The sequence below is a fragment of the Rhinatrema bivittatum genome, chromosome 5, assembly GCF_901001135.1.
Source record: "Rhinatrema bivittatum chromosome 5, aRhiBiv1.1, whole genome shotgun sequence".
NCBI classification, from domain to species: Eukaryota; Metazoa; Chordata; class Amphibia; order Gymnophiona; family Rhinatrematidae; genus Rhinatrema; species Rhinatrema bivittatum.
This window is the reverse complement of record NC_042619.1, coordinates 294465537-294480936: the sequence shown is the minus strand read 5'-3', so window position 1 is coordinate 294480936 and position 15400 is coordinate 294465537. Positions and strand designations below refer to the sequence as shown.

The 15400-nt window shown below is 44.9% G+C and overlaps 1 long non-coding RNA gene across 2 annotated transcripts in view; it reads left to right on the top strand.

Annotated features, from left to right (window-relative positions):
• LOC115091644 overlaps positions 1-12503 on the top strand; it is a 38995-nt gene extending 26492 nt beyond the window's left edge. Inside the window, exons 1-3 of one of the 2 annotated variants that reach the window (XR_003856790.1) lie at positions 10931-11065; positions 11871-12035; positions 12269-12503. This is a non-coding gene — a long non-coding RNA (uncharacterized LOC115091644). Of the gene's footprint in view, positions 1-10930; positions 11066-11870; positions 12036-12268 lie in introns of those variants that run through there. The other variant, XR_003856791.1, reaches the window with a different exon arrangement.
• The last annotated feature ends 2897 nt before the right edge of the window (positions 12504-15400 follow it).

Below are 15400 nucleotides of genomic sequence, written 5' to 3'. Positions count from 1 at the left end.
TTGCCAATTACTATCCACTCTAGGTGTATCCTACTGCTTGTGTTACGACGCACCTTGGGTCCATGGGACACCCCCCGATTTCGTGTGGCTCTCCTCCGTCAGCAGCATGGCCATGCACTGCTACACGTGGGTCAAGACGCCTGAAAGCTCCGCCCCCTCACGCTGATTTCATGATGTGTCAAGTCAAAGTGCGGGAAAAGGGGCATTTAAACCCGGACACTCCGCACAGCTAGTACCTCGGCTACAGGCTTGCTTGTGCTGGTGCGTTCTTGGTTGCTGTCTCTCGTGCTATTCGGATTGTTATTGGATTGCTGTCTTGTCTTGCTGCCTGCCCCGAAACTGCATTGTTACTGGATCTGCTCTCTGCTGTCTGTCCCAGGCCTAGGACTACCCGTGGGGGTCATTCCTCACTGTCTCCACACTCAAGGTAGGGGACCACTCTACCATTAGGGTCCAAAACCTTCTCATAGGTCTAATAGCTTGTAAGCCAACGACATACAATTCTATTTCCTAACCAAACACAACTGGAATTCCACTCTAAAATTTCTTGAACTTTGCCTAGTATCCACAGTTAAAACACGGTTATCTCACAATAAATTCTTCCTAAATCTAGCAAAAACTGAAAATACACCCACAGTTTGAAAATATTCCCAACTCTATCTCGGTTGACAACATGCCCATTAAAATCTCTGATCAAGTCCATAATCTTGGCATCATTTTAGACCCAAATTTAAATCTATCCAATCATATCAAATCTATCACTAAATCCTCTTTTTATAAATTCCAATTACTCAAACACATCAAACCATTACTTGACTCATCTCTCTTCCGTACAGTACTTCAGTCCCTGATTCTAACAGTCCTGGACTACTGTAACTCTCTCTACTTAGGTCTGCCTCAAACTGCTTTATGCCCCCTCCAGCTTGTTCAAAATGCTGCAACAAGACTTCTTTCCATTTGTGAGCTACATGATCATAAATCCCCAACCCTTTTCCACCTACAGTGGCTTCCTATCAAATGGCGAATTCAATACAAAACCTTAAACAATAATACACAATCTTATTCAAAATAATTACAATTCATGGCTATCCGTTACTTTACATCTATACACCCCTTGCAGAAACCTAAGGTCAAAAAATCAACTTCTACTACAAATTCCATCAGCAAAATCAACTAGATTGAACATGACACGAGAACACACCTTCTCAGTTGCAGGCCCAATCTTATGGAACCCCTTACCTCCTAGCCTTAGATTGCTTTCCAACAACAAAGAATTTAAGAAGGCACTGAAACATCATCTCTTCAGACTAGCCTTTCCAGATCTTTGTGACTTATCCACCTCCCAAAATTAGTCTTAACTACTTTCTATAATTTCTTTGTCCCCTGGGCTTTTAAACAGATGTTTACTACAATTAATTTTTGTTGTATTATTTTAATTTGTTTTTATATTTTGATTTACTTGTAACAACTATGTATGGTATTTTTTTTGTAACCTGCCCCGAACATTGGAGGGCGCGGGATATAAATACTTAAAAATAAATAAATAAATAACTAAAATAAATAAATGAGATACATTTATATATAAAATATATTCATTGGGGAAATCCTGAAAACCTGACTGGATAGGTGGGCTTCCAGGAGATGGTTGGAAAACATTGGATGAAGGACATGGGGAGGAGGGTTTTGATGTGTTAGAATAATAAGAAGGTGACAGACGTAGGAGGTCCATATCAAGCCGCTGCTCAGATGGGCAAGTTAACCAGATAAACTTATCTGGCTAACTTATAGCCTATACACTCAGTGGTGCCTTTGTCTGAGTTCCTGCCTGTGCCCCTGCCTTGCTTCCTGCCTCCATGTTCCTGTTCCCGCCCGTCTGCCTCCGTGTTCCTACCCTGCTTCCCATCTCCTGTCCGGCTTGTCTTGATTCTGACCTCAGAATGCCCCTGGATTCTGCTTGCCTGCCACCTGCCCCTGACCTCGGAATGCCCCTGGATTCTGCCTGCTTGCTGCCTGCCTCTGACCTTGGAACGCCCCTGGATTCTGCTTGCCTGCCACCTGAATATATCTAGCTGAATATATCTCGCTATCCTAAAGTTAGCCAGGTAAGTTTATCTAGATAATTTTAGGACAAGACTACGGGACAACTAGACTTAGCCGGAAACCTTTTCCAACTAACTCAGCTCTTCCCAGTTATGTCCTCCGAATGCCCCTGACTTATCCAGCCACATTTTAGACAGATAATAAAATTATCCAGCTAAAATTTAGCCAGATATTCATTCAGCCAGATAACCTCTGAGTCATTCGGCTAAATGTTTCTGAGTATGGAGTTCTAGGATTTTGTGATTGGCAGCGCATTAAAAATCTCCCAAGCCTCTGTTCATTGCTTTTATGTGAGTTCCAAAGTGTTTGATCATTTTGATTGCAAATGTCTTTCATTCCTGGGTTGTTCTAAGTTTACTGCTTAACATCCTGATCATAGGGGTCATCGATGTGGTGGTCTGCGCCTGTAAAATCCTCCCCTGAGTAGGCATTGCCTTGCTGTCCTCTGTGACATAGGATTTTGTGTCTGTCTAAATGTATTCTTGTCTTTACCTTCTGGCCTGTCTTACCATTGCAGTAGCACTCCTTTTCACATTTCCTGCACGTTATGCTGCACTTGAGTGGATTAACATAGCAATTTGCACTACATTATCCAGAGGAACAGGGAAACTGGATGCTAAGGCACCGGATGTGGATGTGTGGGAGTGGTGGGTGGAGGGTGGGTCAGTGTTATTCGGGATTTGTGGGTGAACAGTGGTTTGGGTTGTGGGGCTCGATGCATGGTGTTAGTGGATGGAGAGTGGGTTGGGGAGTCCTTGGGAGTTGTGGGTTGAGGATGGGGCATTGCTAGGCATTGCATTTTATGATAACTTTGCAAGCCACTTTGATATTATGGGAAAGGCAGGATATTAAGTGAAAATAAATGAATAAAACGGTTCTAAAGATCAGCTCAGAGTTCTACCGAGTTAGCGTTTGTCAAGGGCATTCCAAGGTGGGGCCAACATTTCCGCGAGTAAATACGGATTTTAAATCCCACGCCCTCATCAGGCTCTTAGCTGCATTATTTATTTCTGCTCTTGATGAAATGTAAGCCTGAAGAAAACTCATTTTAGGCCTTAAACAACTGGGTGAAAGGTCAGGGTAAACTGGGGGGGGGGGGGGGATACAGGCTGAAGAAACAGAGAGGAATGGATGACCCAGAATTAGGCTGGGCAAACTGGTAGTCTAATGGGGCAAACTGGCTACTTTCTTTCATGCATGCACGTTTTAAAATCTGCTTAGCTGCTGTGCATTAAAGCTGACAAGTTCCCAAGAAAGATATGCAAAGAACGCTTTCTCACATAACTGCTTAAGATTAGGAGCAACTATAAGCACGTTTGATTTAAACTACACCTAACGCACACACTTACGTGCACGATTTAAAATTCCTGTGTATGTGCGCTCGTGTGCTCATTTTAACATTACAGCGCTTATATTTTATGGGAAGCTTACCAGAAAAGAACTGCCCACAGTGACTTACACCGTGCAGTATACTAGTGCCATAAAAACCAAATCATCAGTAACAACAGTATACAGATAAATAAGTAACATTAAAAGCATCAGTGCAACAGTGTAGCTATGTATTTATCTATCATTGTGGGTTTGTGCCAGTGGCCACTCTCCCAGTCACAATCCAGCTGAAATTCTCTAATTAAATAAGAAACTGAAATGCTGGTGAAGTCTCTGGGGGTGTTTCTCCATGGTCCTGCTGCCTAACTCCTCCTTGCAGCTTCTCCTGGTTCCTGCCTCGAAGACTCTCCAGGCCAGGTACTGCAATCTCTATAGCCTTACTTTACCCTGTTCCTTCCAGGCTGACATAGCTAGGGATCTGGGTCCTCTCACCTTAGTTGGCGAGCTGGTGTTGGCCGTTGCCAGCCGAGGTTTGGACCCTTAGCCGAGGCGAGGTTAGCACTACCTGCTGTGACGTCCCGCAGGTGCCCGCCGTCGGTAGGTGGAACTGGAGGTGCAGGAACCTGAGCTGGACCTTCACTGTACCCACCCTCATTCCCTGCAGGTTGCACCCTTGGGTGCCGGGGCAGGCAGGACTTAGGCGGGGTTCCTGAGGAAGAAGAAGATCCCACGAAGTCAGATAAAGAAGAGGTTGGCTAGGTACTGAACGGGTAGAGTCAAGGAACATACTGAGGTCAGAGGCAGGCAGCAAGCAGGCAGAATCCAGGGGCGTTCCGAGGTCAGAGGCAGACATCAAACAAGCAGAATCCAGGGGCGTTTCGAGGTCAGAGACAAGTGACAAGCAAGCAGAATCCAGGGGCATTTCGAGGTCAGAGACAAGTGACAAGCAAGCAGAATCCAGGGGCGTTCCGAGGTCAGAGGCAGACATCAAACAAGCAGAATCCAGGGGTGTTTCGAGGTCAGAGACAAGTGACAAGCAGGCAGAATCCAGGGGCGTTTCGAGGTCAGAGACAGGTGGCAAGCAAGCAGAATTCAGGGGCGTTCCGAGGTCAGAGGCAGGCAGCAAGCAAGCAGAATTCAGGGGCATTCCGAGGTCAGAGGCAGGCGGCAGGCAGGCAGGCAGAATCCAGGAGCGTTCCGAGATCAGAGGCAGGCAGCAAGCAGGCAGAATCCAGGGGCATTCCAAGGTCAGAGGCAGGCGGCAAGCAAACAGAATGCAGGGGCGTTCCGAGGTCAGAGGCAGGCGGCAAGCAAGCAGAATTCAGGGGCGTTCCGAGGTCAGAGGCAGGCGGCAGGCAGGCAGAATCCAGGGTCATTCTGAGGTCAGAGACAGGTGGCAAGCCAGCAGAATTTAGGGGCATTCCGAGGTTAGAGGCAGGCAGCAAGCAAGCAGAATCCAGGGGCATTCTGAGGTCAGAGGCAGGCAGCAGGCAGGCAGAATCCAGGGGCGTTCCGAGGTCAGAGGCAGGCAGCAAGCAGGCAGAATCCAGGGGCATTCCGAGGTCAGAGGCAGGCAGAATCCAGGGGCGTTCCGAGGTCAGAGGCAGGCAGCAAGCAGGCAGAATCCAGGGGCATTCTGAGGTCAGAGGCAGGCAGAATCCAGGGGCGTTCCAAGGTCAGAGGCAGGCAATAAGCAGGCAGAATCCAGGGGCATTCCGAAGTCAGGGGCAGGTGGCAGGCAAGCAGAATCCAGGGACTTTCTGAGGTCAGAATCAAGACAAGCCGGACAGGAGATGGGAAGCAGGGCAGGAACACGGAGGCAGACGGGCTGGAACAGGAACATGGAGGCAGGAAGCAAGGCAGGGGCACAGGCAGGAACTCAGACAAAGGCTCAACGGACAGCTGCTCACTAGGTGGAGACCTGTTGCAAGGCAAAGCAGACTTCTGGGGTACAAGACTAAATAAGGTGCCAGACCTGACATCATTTCCCGGGGCTGGGGCACTTCCTGGTCCCTGGTCCCTTTAAGAGGCGGGACGAGTGTCTGGAAGCCCGCCCGCGCATGGGTCTGCCTGCGTTGGTGCCCCTAGCGGGGGAGGCGCCCTGGGAGAGACGCTGAAGAATCACTGCCGAGGGACTGGCTGTGCCGGTAAGTGGAGTTGGTCACGTGGCCGGCCCACGCAACAGCTGGGCTTTTGCAAACAGTTCCAAGTTGCCCCAGTAGTTCAAAGCCTCTATTACCATACTTCATCAAACAACAACAACAGTCCCAAAATCATGCAGTAATAAAGCGATTCTTTCCTTAATCCTCATACATGCTGCTCCAGAGCCTACTACTGGCTTGCACTCTATGGGCCTTTTCAAGGGGAACCAAGCCCTACTGCCACCTCCCTCCATAGACTGCATCTGGAGTTTGTACTTCCCCTTTCCCTATGGCTGCTACTTCATCCACCTACGGTATGACAGTGCTGACTTAGAACTCCTGAGCTGAAGACTCCCTGAGTATATCCTTCTCTGGAGGGGGATCTCCATCACTGGCCTCGCAGGTCCATTGGCTCAGACTCGTCCTCAAAGATACTCAACACCTCCACATCCTCTGTCTTTTATCCTGGTTCTTTCCTGTTCCTTCTCCACCCCTCTTTCTGACCAGTCCTCAACCTTCTTCACCGTGCCTGGGCTCTTTCTTCTCCTCCGTGAGGTAAAGCCTGGGTGGTTCCTCCCCCTCCAGAATCCCTGTGTCTTGTGGGAGTTGAAGTCTGACTCTTATTCTGATCTGTTTCACTTACTGGATCTCCTTCCCAGGTTTTCCTTACAGCCTGCTTTCTTTAATTGACCAGGGGAATATAATACCCATTTAAAAAAAAATAAAAAAAAATATATATATATATATATATATATATATATAAAAGCATCAATATCAACAGTGTACATATGACAGTGTCTTGAATGTTAGCTTCATATTAATAGGACCTCCCACTGACTCAAATCCCTCCTCCATCAATTCCACAGTGAGCATCACCTGGGCTGAAATATGGTAATGGAGAAGTTAATGAAAAATGTGAGAAAACAGAGCTGTTTTCCCCCACAAGTGGTGGAAGGGTTGTACGATTATTGACTAGAGAGACAAAATCATTACACTATCCATAGAGCTGGATAGAAAAATGAAATTGTCCCTGCTAGGATGTGTAAGTTCAACTTCCTTATTAAGGACTCATGGAAAATTGTTGCAATCCTGGGCTCCAGGCTCTTACCTTGGCCTGGAGGCCACAGTTGAAGCTGGGGACTCGCAGTCGGCTGCCATCACAGGAGCCGTGCCGGGCCTCCCCGATGCAGTAGGAAGCCCCCAACACTGTCATTTGTTCCCGTGGCGTGGAGGCCGCATCTGCGGACTTGCCTTGCAGGGGAGCCACCCCTGAACCCTCTTTCGGTGTCTTGGACGCCACTGAAGTTGTTGAGGCCTGCCCTGAGGCTCAGCTTTCTCCTCTCCGGCTCAGCGTTGCAGCGGCAGCATGGCCACTGTCCAGGGTCCTGCCCCTTCCTTCCTTAGGGGCAGGCCCGTGGCTTCTCTCCTGATTTAAAGGGCCAACATGGGTGTGGCCCTTGTGGAGCTCCTCCCAGGGAGTTGCCTCTTCTGCCTGCTTGGCAAGGGTTCAGTCCTCCCTAGGACTTCTCTGTCTTGTTCCTGCCTGGCTATCTTGTCTTTGTTCCTGAGACTCCCTGATGTCTTCGTCTCCTGATCCTTGATGATTTCTGCAGTATCCCTGATGTTCCAGTCCTGATGACCCAGGTTCCAAGTAACCCATGCCTCTGGAGGTTCCTGTTTTTATTGTTGAGGTTCCTCAAGTTCCCTAGTTTATTGTTGAGCTTCCTCAAGTTCCCTAGTTCCGACCTCAGAGGATCCAGGGGTTGCTCAATCCTTTCTTTGTGTCTTGTCCTGAGCATGCCCGCTCCCTTCGTGGTCTGTGACCAGCCTTCCGGCTGTGTAGGGTGCATAGAGGACAGTGTGGTCCGTGACCAGCTTACGGGCTGTGTAGGGTGACTGAGGGACTGTGCTCGCCTTTCTCGTCTGTTCCAAGTTCTAAGACCCCGTCTCGTCTGTTCCAAGTTCCAAGGTCTCGCCTCGTCTGTTCCAAGGCTCCGTTGTTGTATTCTGGTTGTTCTCCGCTCCTTTGTTGTATTCTTGTCTTGCTCCGTGTTTCCTGTGCTCCGCTGTTTCTTTTCCTGTTCCTGTGCTCCTCTGTTGCTTGTTCCTGTGCTCTGCTGTTTGCTTGTTCCTGTGTTCCGCTGTTTTGCTCCGTGCTTCCTGTGCTTTGCTATGTGCCTGTTTCCTTGTTCCATTTGCCTGTTTTCTTGTTCCATATGCTTGTTTTCTTGTTCCATTTGCCTGTTTTCTTGTTCTTCTTGTTCCGTGTCCCTTGTCCATTCTACATGACCTGCAGGAAGCGCCTAGAAAACAGGCAAATGGAACAAGAAAACAAGCAAATGGAAGAAGGAAACAAGCAAATGGAACAAGGAAACAGGCACATAGCAAAGCACAGGAAGCATAGAGCAAAACAGCGGAACAGTTCCAGTTGTCCTTCCTGGATCTCCCAAAGAAAAGGGAGGACCCCCTTTGTGTCTTGTCCTGAGCTTGCCCGCTACCCGCATGGTCTGCGACCAGCCTACGGGCTGTGTAGGGCGCCTGAGGGACTGTGCTCGCCTGTCTCGTCTGTTCCAAGTTCCAAGACCCCGTCTCATCTGTTCCAAGTTCCAAGACCTCGTCTCATCTGTTCCAAGGCCTTCAGCTAACCTGACCTCTGTCCGGCCTGCTGCCTCTGCTGCTCCCTGCGGCAGGCCGAAAGGGCTGGGAACAGTCGGAGGACGTTCAGAGCCCACCATAGCATTGGTGGTCTTTCCGGGGCGTGCAGGTCCTGGCGGAGGCTCCGGTGCTCCAGATTCCTTGTCTCTACCCAGAGGGACTAGTCTCACCGCAGGGGCGCACATCTGGTCCATGCTTAGGAGCACCCACTGGCACTCATGTCCACTGAGCATAACAAAAATGGGTGTAAAAAGATTTCTAACTACTAAAGTAGCGATAGTCATTCATTTTAAAAAAAAGTCATATAAGATTTTTGATGTTTTAAAATGATTAGAGAAGGTTTGGGAAATACTGGCTTTGGAAAAAAGAATTACTGGTATCTATTAAAATTAAGGATGATTGATAATGTATTTATTTGACATATTTTACATAAAATCTTCCTGCTGAGGCCAGCCCAGGTAATCTGGCTAATTCAAAGCAACATTAGTTGTTATTATTAGATATTTCTGACTAAATACTTTAAACTTGTCTCTACTACGTCAATGAAAATTTGTTTTCCCAAATGCCAAGCCCTGAATCTTGCTACTGCTTTTTTTTGTGTGGGCAGATACCTATTTTGTTGCTCTTAATTTTTTAGTTTGCACAAAATATTAACCTTAATGCCAAAGCAAAAATCTGTAACATTAGTGCCCTCTAGTGGCAGAGAAATAGGAATGGTAGCACAATATGTTGGACATGGAGCTTTGATAGAAAGAGAGACTTTTTTTTTTTTTTAACAGCCTTATAAACAGCCAAGTTGATTAAAATGATTATTTTTCCTTATTTCAAATAAACTCATTTCCTGGCAATCAATATACCTCATTAACTCTGCACCAATATTTTCTATTCTAATTTGCTACAAATTGCTGTGCCGATAAACTGTTGCATTCATGACTGGAAAGACCGATAAACATCTGTTTTCCTTTTAAAAGAAAAAAAAAAAAAGTACACGTTTCCCATGAATTAAAGTTTTTGATGCTTTCCAGAAATGATCAAGGAATTTATAGCATTTCCTAAAATATTACAATAAACACATTTTGGAAAGGAAAGCTAAAAATGGAAAATGAATGGGCAGAAGAGAAAACAAAAGTTTAAACGTATGACGTGCACAGATAACTAAATATATGCTTACATTAAAAAATGCAGCACAGTGAACAGCTACGTGCTTTTATAGATGATCTATAGATAGCTATGATGAGATGACAGTATGACTGGAATTTTAACTGATGTCACAGGCAGGGTTCCCACAGACCATTCATAGATTCTCTCATCAGAGAGCCTACAACTGTTGGGCCATTTTCATGAAAAAAAAAAATCAGTATCACAATCTTAAAATTAGACCCTTTATCAAAATGAGAGATTTAGTCTTCAGGCTGTAAGTACATGTGCACACTGTGCTTGTGTATAAAGTCTATTAACCAATACTAGTATAAGTATATATATTCTGTTGATATATAAATTTGATACTGCAACATACATATCCATATTCAAAGAACATATCCCTGCATATGTGTCATGCATAGCTTCTGCATATTGGATGGACAAATACATTCAATAATTTTCATAGGGGAATAAAACCATTCATGGCTCTCCTTTTTTAATTCTTGTACATGGCTCACTGGCTCAGTAGCAGTGTTGTTCAACACAATGTGGCGGGAGCTGGGTTTGATTCCTGGTTCAGGTCAGAAGAAATTGTCATATTGGGTCTGACCGAGGGTCCATCAAGCCCAGCATCCTGTGTCCAATAGTGGCCAATACATGCCTTCCACTCCCTGGGTTGATTGGAGCTTGGGATGCTGTGGAGGCAATGTACACAGCTCCTGGGGTTAGGCAGTCAAAGACATTGTGCAATGGTGACCCTTTGTGGTTGCATTTAGGACCCATGCTTGCAGGGTTCCGGAAGGAGCCATGGTGCATGCCCCATCCCCAGTCATGGGCTGTCCCTGGAATGACTGGGTGAGGTGAGTTAAGAATGGAACACAGATGCTTTTACCTATGGTCTAAAGGGGCAACTGCCACAGCCATTGCATAGCAGGAGGTCCAATGAACGAGCACACAGGGTTCTGCCCTAATACCTCTATTGGCCAGTATCCTGAATCTCAGGCAGCAGAGAACAGCCCTCTGCTTCCTGCTCCAGCCCCTCCTCTTCTAGGCAGGGTGCAGGAAACAGGAGGGGATAGGGGTGGGGGTTGGAACTACTCTGCTCCCTCCCTAATCCATTCTCTTACCTCCTTTCATTTATGGACAGGAGGGGAGGGGGTGAGCCTGGAAGAGATCCTGCAGAGCAAGGACTAGCCACTCTATACTGTAGTCCAATGCCACCCCTCCAGTCTGCAGCAAACCCAACTGGGAAGGTTGGGGAAGCTGCAGTGGACTGCAAAGCAAACAAGAACCCAGTGTTTCTCTACATATTTCTGTTTCTCATTTGTGCTCAGTTATTCTGCATTTGGTGAGGGTCTGTGCCTGAAGGGAGAAGTTCTGCTGGCGGGTAGTTTCTGTGTAGGGTTCTCTTGCAGTTTGGCTTACTCTGTTTTCCCAATCAAAGATGTATTGTTCTAGGGCCTTTTCATATAGGGTTGTTGTTTGAGATCTGGGAGTTAGTGGTATTTTATTATGGCAGACTTACTCTATATTTATTTACTTATTTGATTTAAATTCTGCCTTTCAGATACTGTGGGTTCTGAGCAACTTTGCAGGCTTTTGCGTTACTTCATAAAGTATCTGAAAATGGAGGGAGTGTGTGTCACTATTACTGAGTTTGCTATTGATGAACCATCGAGGCTGGAATTATACAATATGGGGTAAATTTTCAAAAGAGTTACATGCACAAAACTGGCATATACTGTGTGTGAGTATGTGAAGCATTCATGCATAAGATGTGTTTTCCAAATGGATCATATAACATACATATATCTGCAAAAAAAGGCATGTTAGAGGAATGTCGGGGTGTGCTTTGCATGTATGTAACTTAGCTGGATAAGCAATATCCAGCTAAGTAACATACCTGGATATCTTTCAATATTGGGCCCTGAATGTTTTTGTCTATGCTCTTTTATTATGGCATGTTATTTAACGTTATGCCTTCTAATATACTGTGTAACCTGGGTAAACCATCTTGGTTGATCACAGAAAAGTGGATTACTAGTACCAATAAATAAATAAAATAAATACTTTTACCCAATACAGTATGGATTTCTTATAATTTATTGTAGAGCATTAGGATCTCTATGATTAGTCCTATGGTTGAGACTAAGCAGTACAGAGTAGAGGAATGCACCTCAATGCTGCATCTTGCCCCAGCACTCCCACTGAGGGCTGCCGCAGTGGTTGATTCCTGTCTGCATAAGCAAGTGTCCCTTGCCTTCAGTTTGGAAATTTTAGTTAGGAAGTTAAAGGAGAAGAAGGAGCTGAGTTTTGTAGTTTCTCTGTTCTTTTTAAGTGTTTGCTCAATATCATTGCTGAGGAGTTTAGGAAATAGATCGATTTGCTGACACACACCCAGTGATTGCCGAAAAGGTCTCAGTGATATTTAGGTAATTTTTGTTTAGGGGACGTTTTTGTCCACTCTTCCTGCCTGAGAAAAAGAAGGATTTCTCTTGTTTGCAGTGTTTTAAAATCTGGCAGAGAATTCTGGAAGAGAAGGAATGGATGTCAACTGTAATCCAGAGCCAGAAGCAGATAGGAGAAACCAGAGACTCCACACTGGAGTTTCAGCAACAGAATCTGGAGAGGAGAAGATTGGAGATTTCAGGATCAAGCAGTGGACCCTAGGTATTGTACAATGGAGATCTTTAAGGGATAGAAGAACCCATTCCAGTACACCCTGGGAAGCCTTTTAGTCCATCCACAGAAAGAAAGGGGGCCCCTGGGATAGGACTAAAAGAGCACAGATATAGATAAGTTTGGACTTGGTTTATTGTTGATTCTAAATGTGACAAGAAGAAAATGTATTTGGAGCCAATTCATTTCCACTGAACAAGCTAAAAGTATGTTTTTCTTTTTAGAATATCACATTGGTGTCCATCCTGTTTCTCGGCAATGGGAAGTTGCAGAAATACAGAGGCTGAGCTTACAGACAGAGATAAAGAGACTACACTATGCCTTGGATCTTGGAGGTCTATCCTCCCCCAATTTCAGAGACACCATGCCAGGATTTAGTGGGACTGTGTATGGTAGGCCTGATTGACAAACTGAAGAGTAGTAAATCACCTGGACTGGATGGTAAACACCCCAGGGTACTGAAAGAACTAAAAAATGAAATTTCAGACCTATTAATAAAAATTTGTAACCTATCATTAAAATCATCTGATGTACCTGAAGATTGGAAAATGTCCAATGTAACCCCAATATTTCAAAAGGGATCCAGGAGTGATCCTGGAAACTATAGACTGGTGAGCCTGACTTCAGTGCTGGGAAAAAGCATGGAAACTGTTATAAAGAATAAAATCACAAAACATTTAGATAGACATGGTTTGATGGGACACAGCCAAAATGGATTTACTCAAGGAAAGTCTTGCCTCAGAAATCTACATTTTTTTGAAGGGGTGAATAAGCATTTGGACAAAGGTGAACCAGTAGATGTGGTGTATTTGGATTTTCAGAATGCGTTTTACAAAGTCCCGCATGAGAGGCTTCTAAGAAAACTAAAAAGTCATGGGATAGGAGGCGATGTCCTTTTATGGACTGCAAGTTAGTTAAGATAGGAAACCGAGAGTAGGATTAAATGGTCAATTTTCACAGTGGAAAAAGGTAAACAGTGGAGTGCCTCAGGGATTTGTACTTGGACCGGTGCTTTTTAATATATTTATAAATGATCTGGAAAGGGGTACAATGAATGAGGTGATCAAATTTGTGGATGACACAAAATTATGCAGAGTAATTAAATTCCAAGCGGATTTTGATGAATTGCAGAAGGACCTTGTGAGACTGGAAGATTGGGCTTCCAAATAGCAGATGAAAGTGATGCATATAGCAGTGATGCATATAGTGATGCATATAGTGATGCATATAGCAGTGCAAAGTGATGCATATAGGGAAAAATAACTCTTGCTATAGTTACACGATGTTAGGTTCTATCTTAGGAATTATTACCCAGGAAAGAAATCTAGGCATCATAGTGGATAATACATTGAAATCGTCAGCCCAGTGTGCTGTGGCAATCAAAAAAGCAAACAGAATGTTAGGAATTAGTAAGAAGGGAATGGAATATAAAATGGAGGATGTCATAATGCCTCTGTATCGCTCCATGGTGAGACCACACCTTGAATACTGTGTGCAATTCTGGTCTCTGCATCTCAAAAAAGATATAGCTGCACTGGAGAAAGTGCAGAGAAAGGCGACCAAAGTGATAAGGGGCATGGAATGGCTGCCCTATGAGGAAAGGCTAAAGACGTTAGCCCTGTTCAGTTTAGAGAAGAGACGACTGAGGGGGGGATATGATTGAAGTCTACAAATCATGAAAGGATTTGAACAAGTTAATGTAAATCAGTTATTTACTCTCTCAGATAATAGGAGGACTAAGGGGCACTCCATGAAGTTAGCATGTAGCTCATTTAAAACAAATTGAAGACAATTGTTTTTCTCTCAGCACCTATTCATGTGGTAACAGCAGTTAGTGTAACAGGGTTTAAAAAAGGTTTGGATAAGTTCATAGAGGATACATCCATAAACTGCTATGATGGTAATTAATAAGCAATAGTAGCTTGTGATCCATCTAATGTTTGGGTACTTGCCAGGTACTTGTGGCCTGGATTAGCCACTGTTGGAAACAGGATACTGGGCTTGATGGTCTGACCCAGTATGGCATGTTCTTATGTACTTATGCTCTATGACTAAGACCTGGTACAGGGCTGGCTTTAGGCCAACCAGTGAGTGCCCTGTGCAAAAACTGAAATTGGCACCCCCTCCCCCTCAGGGAAGAATACTGGCTTCACTTGCATCACCACCTATAGCCTCTTTGGGTACCTCTTCTCCACTCAGCAGGTATCCAGTCTTGCTCCGCCAGTAATAAATTTAGGCTTTTACCACCCTTTGGCACTTTTGGTGCCATCATGCTTCCTCCCCTAACCCTGGAAGATCAGGCAACTCCAGTGAAGTCTGAAGTCTATACAGGATGGGACAGAACCCTAAAATAAAACCCAGACTTCAAGTTCTATAAACACACACTGCATCTAACACTTACAACAATGGATGCAATGTAGAAGTAGTAGGTTTTCACTTATAATTCACCCTATGAAAACAGGTAAATTCCTGTCTCGCCTTGTCAAAGCAAAGCAAGGCCCTTTGTGAAGTGAAACAAAACCCTATAAAATCATAACTTACAATCTATATAGTAAATCTTCCATACCATAACATTACTAATTCCCTTGACTCAAACTACAGCAAAGAGGCAGCCTTGCAAATATTATACCAGGCCCTAGAACACCAATACATCTCCTCCTGAAAAAACAGAACAAGCCAGACTGCTACACATCCTTACACACTAGCAGAATCCTTATCCTTGACCACACACAGAGAACATGTTACCACAAACTAGAAATAGAAACATACAAACAAAACAAATAGAAATCCCAAGAAGCCAGACTCTGCATGCAGTGCAACACTGAAGAAAAAAAGACAAATGCATGTCCTCTTATAGTGTGCAAAACACTAACATAACAGAGATGCACATTTCCAAAGCTGACATATTCCAATCACTAAACTGGAAATAAAATGCTTTTTTCTATCTTTGTCATCTGATCCTGGTCTTTTTTTCCTGCTTTCCTCTTCTCAGTTTTCTTCTAACTCCTTTCCCAGGGTCTCCTTTCCACACACACAAGCTCTCACTCTAACAGGCTCTATCTCTCACACACACACTTTCACTCTCACAAGCTCTCTCTTCCTCCCCCACACACTTTCACTTTCACAGGCTTGCTCTCTCACACGAACCCCCCCCCCACATACACTTTCAATATCACATGCTCTCTCCCTCACACAGGCTCTATCATGTGTTCTCTTTTACATGTGCGCGCGCGCACACACAGACACACACACACACACAGGCTCTTACTCTCACATGCTTCTTCACACACATACAAGCTCTTACATTTTCCCTTACACACATACTGGCTCTCACTTTCACACATATTCTCTCACAA